The sequence below is a fragment of the Acomys minous genome (assembly GCF_964271855.1).
Source record: "Acomys minous genome assembly, chromosome: 4".
NCBI lineage: Eukaryota > Metazoa > Chordata > Mammalia > Rodentia > Muridae > Acomys > Acomys minous.
Genome location: NC_140486.1, coordinates 129,384,473 through 129,390,472, shown reverse-complemented (window position 1 = coordinate 129,390,472; position 6,000 = coordinate 129,384,473). Strand labels below are relative to the sequence as shown.

General features: G+C 49.6%; 1 long non-coding RNA gene across 2 annotated transcripts in view; it reads left to right on the top strand.

Moving 5' to 3' along the window:
- Positions 1-5,330: 5,330 nt before the first annotated feature.
- Positions 5,331-6,000, top strand: part of LOC311595461 — a 117,509-nt gene continuing 116,839 nt past the window's right edge. For both annotated transcript variants that reach the window (XR_014778451.1, XR_014778452.1), the window contains exon 1: positions 5,331-5,728. This is a non-coding gene — a long non-coding RNA (uncharacterized lncRNA). The remainder of the gene's footprint in view (positions 5,729-6,000) is intronic.

Below are 6,000 nucleotides of genomic sequence, written 5' to 3'. Positions count from 1 at the left end.
TGTGACACATACCCCCCCCATCTCTCTCTCTCTCTCTCTCTCTCTCTCTCTCTCTCTCTCTCTATCTATCTATCTATCTATCTATCTATATATATATATATATATCACATAAGTATGCATGCGCCATAAAAAGTAAATAAATAAACTAAGTAAGTAGACCCTGGAAAGAGGAAAAGAGGATGCAGACCTGTAAATACCAGCACTTGAAAAGATAAGGTAGGAGGATTGCAAGCACAAACCAACTCTGGGCTTTGAATTTAGTTCAAGGTCACCCTGAACTATACAGAACTGTACCCTGATTCAAGCAAAAAAAAAAAAAAAAAGTAAGTGGAAGAAAACATACATCCAGCTAATTTTTCAACATAGCAGCAAGAAGCTATAAACAGCAGACCACAAACAACAGAAGGCATCCGGTCAGTAGAATCCACTGTTTATCTTAGCAGCATCCTAAATATGCAACAAATATTTTAAGTACAGTGACTGCACAGTCTCCTGAAATGCAGATTTCTATCCATTTTTATACTAGTGACTATCTTTTAGATCACGTAAGACTCCCATTTCACCCAAGCCTTCAACTCGCTCTAATGTCTCTGTAGCACCGAGGGAGCTTCTCATCCATTCACTTCCTTCTTACAGAGTCCTAGACAAATGCTTCCCTTCACGGGCGACAAAAGTCAGCAGGACGAGAAGACTCTGTGGATTTTCTTCTATATGCCTGCCTCACTCAGCTATTTCCCTGGAGACATTCAATTTGACCTTGACTAAAGTCTTAATCTCATTTGCTGAACAGCAGTGACACCAAAGACATTCTTTAATACAAGCCCAATTGAAAAAACCAAAGACAGAGACAGAATCTTTGAGCCGTCATCCATACAGACCTGAACTCAGGGCTATAATCGTCTGTTCCTTGTTGTTTGCTCAAAAAGAAATCACAATAATGACCACACATAGTTTTTAAAAATGCTGTCATGCAAGAAATTTCCATTTTTAAGTGTGAAATGTTCTGAAACGCAGCAGCCATGAATAAGAAACAACAGGAAACTTCTGGACCAGAAGCCCTTCCGGGAAGTGGAAAGTTCCAGAGCCATGATCCACATAGGATATCAAGTAGAAACTGAGTAAGAGATGACCCTTTGGCACGTGCACACATTTTTTTCAAACTTCCTGCTCAGGAATAAAAGCCCTGTCACAGAACATGCTCATGGGCAGGCCTCAGAGACATGCACCTGGGTACACAATGCAACTCCATATAGGCTGAAAGTTTATCACCCGCAGAGGCAGCAACTGTGGCGCAAACCACGCAGAACACAGAAGCCCCACAGGGGCAGAAACAGAGGAGGAAGCTTAGCCCTGACAACCTCTAAAGTCACGGAGCAACCCTCTGCACTTGACACGTGTCACACCAAACCAAGTGTCTACTGAAACTATCCTACCTTCTCCCTGGGAAATGGCCATGGCCAGGTGGCCAGGTGGCCTTTCCCAGTCTCTCTCTCTAACACCCACTCGTCTTCTCAGGCTGGAGATCTGGAGAAAGGAGGAGGCCTGGGCTCTTCCCTTGGCTCACTCTTTAACGGACCAGCAATTTTGGCCCCTACCTCAGGAATGCCCCTGGGATCCCTTCATTTGTAGCCAACTCCACTTCCACCTCCCTGCTCCATGCAATACTAGCTCCCACAGAGCCCTAGCCACACCTAAGTAAGCACCCCAGATGATAGCCAGAGGTGGCCTTTATTGACCTAAAACAGACCCTGTCACACTCCTGCTGACTCTTCAAGACTTCCTTGTGTGTTTTGTTTGCTCTAGTCCCCAGCTAGCTTGTGGCTACCTGTCCTCAGGGGCCTTGACTGCTCCACAGGGCAGGTCTGTTCAGCCTGCTGGACTCCTCTCATGGTCAGCTTCCAATCTGACTTTATCTATCATTTACTTGTGTGATCACTTGTTATCTGTCCCTGAATTGTACTACAAACACCACGGAAGCCAGACTCCTGTCCATATAATTACTCTGGCTCATAACAAACATCCGATGAAGCATTGTGTGTACCCGCCAAAATGTCTGACATCTTTCCCCCTCAGGTAAATGGGGAGTAGAGAGTTGGGGAGATTGTTCAGGAGGTAAAGTGTTTGACATGCAAGTGTGAGGGCCAGAGTTCAGAGCATCTGAGCGCAACACAACATCGTAGTCCTATCAATGAGGTTTAAAAGGGACAGCGAGGAGGCAGGGGCAGGAGGGAGGAGAGACAGGTTTCTGGAGCTCAGTGGCCGGCTAGCCTAGCCCTCACATGCTCAACATCTGTTGTCAAGACAGAAAAGCAGCACCCTGCAGAATGTCTGTAGCCTAGCCCTCACATGCTCAACATCTGTTGTCAAGACAGAAAAGCAGCATCCTGCAGAATGTCTGTCTGGCTTCACTGAGTGAACTATTCATGCATAGACTCAAATCAGCATAAATGGGGGAAAAGGCTGCACAGGTGACAGTGAACATCTATTCCCCATGTCGGTGACAGACTTACCAAAGATGCTGAAAGCAAAGCAGTGGCAGTGGCAGCCCTGGGGACTTTCAGAGTCAAGGTTTCGTTTTTCCAGTGTTTTCTCTCTCTCTCTCTCTCTCTCTCTCTCTCTCTCTCTCTCTCTCTCTCTCTCTTTCTCTTTTGTACTTGCAAAATGAAAAATGCTAGATTCTCTTCAGACACTATCCTGAAAAACATGACAGTGAAATTCGTAAACAAAACATCATTATATGTGGGTGAGTGAACTGACAATTTTCTTTTCTCCCCAAAATCTTCTAGTTCACTCTCTTACTAATGAACAAGTCACTCTTTTGGGGAACGTGTGAGTAATACTAGGCCTAAATGGTTTCTTTACTTGGAGGTATGTTCCCACAATGCACTCCACTCAAAATAATTGTTGCCAATGCTATAACTACAAGACGCTGAGTAAGAGGGATGGTCCTCCCCAGGGATGGTCCTCTCCCTGAAGCAGGAAGTAGAACAACCCCACGCTCCACCAGGAATCACCTTGAAACACTGAGAGCGTCTCTTCCTCTCTTCCAGGCCAGGCTCAGTGTTTCCATTTGGGTTTCTCATTAACAACTGAGTGAGATGTTGTTCCCTCTGCTGTCTGGCCAAGCCATCGGCTCATCTCACTGAGCCTACCCTTGGGTCCCGCCAACAATCACACAGCTACTCTCCTCCCTCTGGGGTGAGGTAGGGGGGCTCTTGATATTTGTTTCACTTCATTGTTTCGATTTGAGTTTCTCCACCCTGACACAGGAGGTCTGAGTACCTCCTACCTCTCCTCCTTGCCCATGTCAGCGCCTCTTTCTGATGAAGGCGATCTCAGTGTCTCTCCTAATATTTTAGGACTAAACTGATCTGCAGGCACTCTAGTCCCGAACCCGCGGGATCTGCTCTCCTACCTCCCAGCTCACCAACAGCATCGTTCTTCCCTAATTAAAGTAACTGACTATAGAGTGAACAGTGATTCCACGGTTTGCTCCATCCACTCCTTCAGCTCGAGGGAAGGGGAAAGAGACACAACACAAGAGAGAGTGGGGGGCAGAGAGCTGGGGCTCCTTCTGGCTAAATGGGAGCCACTGGTGCAGTCCTAACCCACTCTGCTCACAGTAGCTCTTCGTGGTGAGAACCTCCTACCTGCAACGTGCCCTTCATAGTCACGTGGCCCCTCCTGACTCCTGCTTTGGACGCTCACATCTCTGCCTCGGGTTTGCCTGACCTGGTGCAGATTCCATCTTGTTGTAAGAAATTGAATATGTCCATTGTCACATGTAGCAGCCCAGCAGGGAGTGCAGGCTGCTTCTTTACTACTAAGGATGAGGCAAGTGTTTAAGCTGCATCGCCCAGGTGCTGCAATGAAGAAGAAGGTAGCGCTCTCTCCTTAGAATCTGGTGGTCAACTGTAAACACTTCCTTGGTGGTAGAAGCTTAGTCAGTTCCTCAACTTTAGTTCCTTCCTCTGACCACCTCCCCACCAGTACTTGTAGGAAACAGGGTGAGAGTTTATTTGAGGCATCAGCTTGAGCTTAACATCACCCAACAAAGTATGAATTCAATGGTCACGTAATCTAGCACCAGATGAAGTGAAACTCCCCGGCATCTCATGCCACACATTAACCAGTGTCACTGAAGTCAACCGGTCCAGAAGTTCCAAACTCTCTCCTCTTCCAACCTTGTCTCAAAATTCTGTAGTTACCAAGCGAAATAATAAAATTGGAAGATGTGTCATTGTACATAGTTTAGCATCAAGAGCAAACTCCACGTGAACTCCCACACCCCCCCACCCCCTCCTCCACCTGCCACTTCTGCCTCCTTCCGGGGTCAAGAGGATTGGGGAACATCAGAATGTCCCGGACCTGCTACAGGCATCTTCTAAAAAGAACAGTGAATACTAGTGAACACGCAACAGGAGGAGAGGCAGTTAGCAAGTAGGGTGGAGACGGAAGAGGCCTGAAGTAGAGTAGGATGTTCAGGATTGGTCTGCCTTCGGCTAGCCACCGCGCGCAGGGAGGGAGGGGGGGACGCACTTGGGAGATGGCGGCAAGACTGTAGGTTTCATAATGGCTGGGTTTCATGAGGCACTGTCTCAAGAGAATAAATGAATGAGTGAATAAATGAATGATTAAAAAGAATGTTCCTGTAAGTGAACCCAAGTACATATAACAACAACAACAAAAACAAACAAACAAACAAAAAAAACAAAGAACTGTTTGAAGATGTTAACCATTGTCAGATCAGAGGCTGCAGGCAAAATACACAGCCTCCTCCTCACCTCCAGAGAACTCTTACACCAATCCCTCATGGAACTGCACTGGCCCACGCGTGTCTCCACCCCCACCCCGCCCCGCCCTCTGACAAGCTGACCCAGGAAGGCCTGGGGAACAGACAGAGTGGAGGGGACAGGGCGACCAAAGCCAGCATGTTCTTCCCACACCCCAAAGCACCTTCCTTAGTTACAGAGAGAGTCTGACACTGCCTGGTTTGCCTTGTGCCCCATTGCTGGCTCCGAGAGCCCAGAGCAACGAGGCAGAGTGAACGCAGGACCTTGTGTGTGTGGACACGGTGGAGGAGACAGTCCCTGAGAGAAACACAAAAGCTAGCCATTTCCCCAAGCGCGGGTGCTGGGGAAGGCTGGCGGAGCCGGGATACTCCTGGCCTGGCCGCGCCCCACCAGCTGAGGAGCTAAGACAAGCAAAGTGGACCACAAGTGGGGTTCGCCTCGGTCCCACCACGAGAGAGAAGGGAGGAGCCCATGCCTCCGCCCTTGCCCCAGGCACCGCCCCCTCCCACCCCTGCGCGCACCCCAGCTTACCTCAGGAGCGCCCCGCAGCAGCTGCCGGTGAGGTGCCCAAGGCGCGGGGAAACGCCCCCGCCGCGCGCGCGCATGCTCCTGCCGCACCTGCCTGGCTCTGCGCCCCGCCGCGTGGCGGGCAGGCCGGGCTTCCCCAGGCGACGCTGCTGTCCCACACCCACACCCACACTCACACCCACACCGGCTGGCTCCACACTGGCTCCACGGAGCCAGGTCCACCGGTCCCAGCCAGTGAGTATCCCGCCACTCCTTTCCCGCAGCCGCGTCCCGTGCGCTCACCCGGCTTCACCTGCGCCCTGGTGGATGCTGAAACCTCTCGGTTGCCCAGGGATTTTGACTTCGCCTCCCAGGTGTACTCGATTCCTCCCGGAGGAAGGAGATAAAGCGATGCTCTTCACGCTGAGGTGAGGGGAGGCTACCCACAGCTGTGCTGTGTTGTGCAGGCTGAGAACTCAGAGCTGGTCGCTCAGACTCTCTGGGAACTTAAGAGTCCGACTCACTAACTGGCCTTTTGCTTGCTTGCTTGCCACAGTCAGTGATTTGTGGAGGATCTAGTTTAAATCACTTTTGTGTTTGATAGCTGGTAATTGGAGGCTATGCTTTGTGACTTTTAAGTGAAGTATTCTTTGTTGAAGGTGTGTAAATGTGAGTATTCGCTGTCTGGTGGGTACAAAGT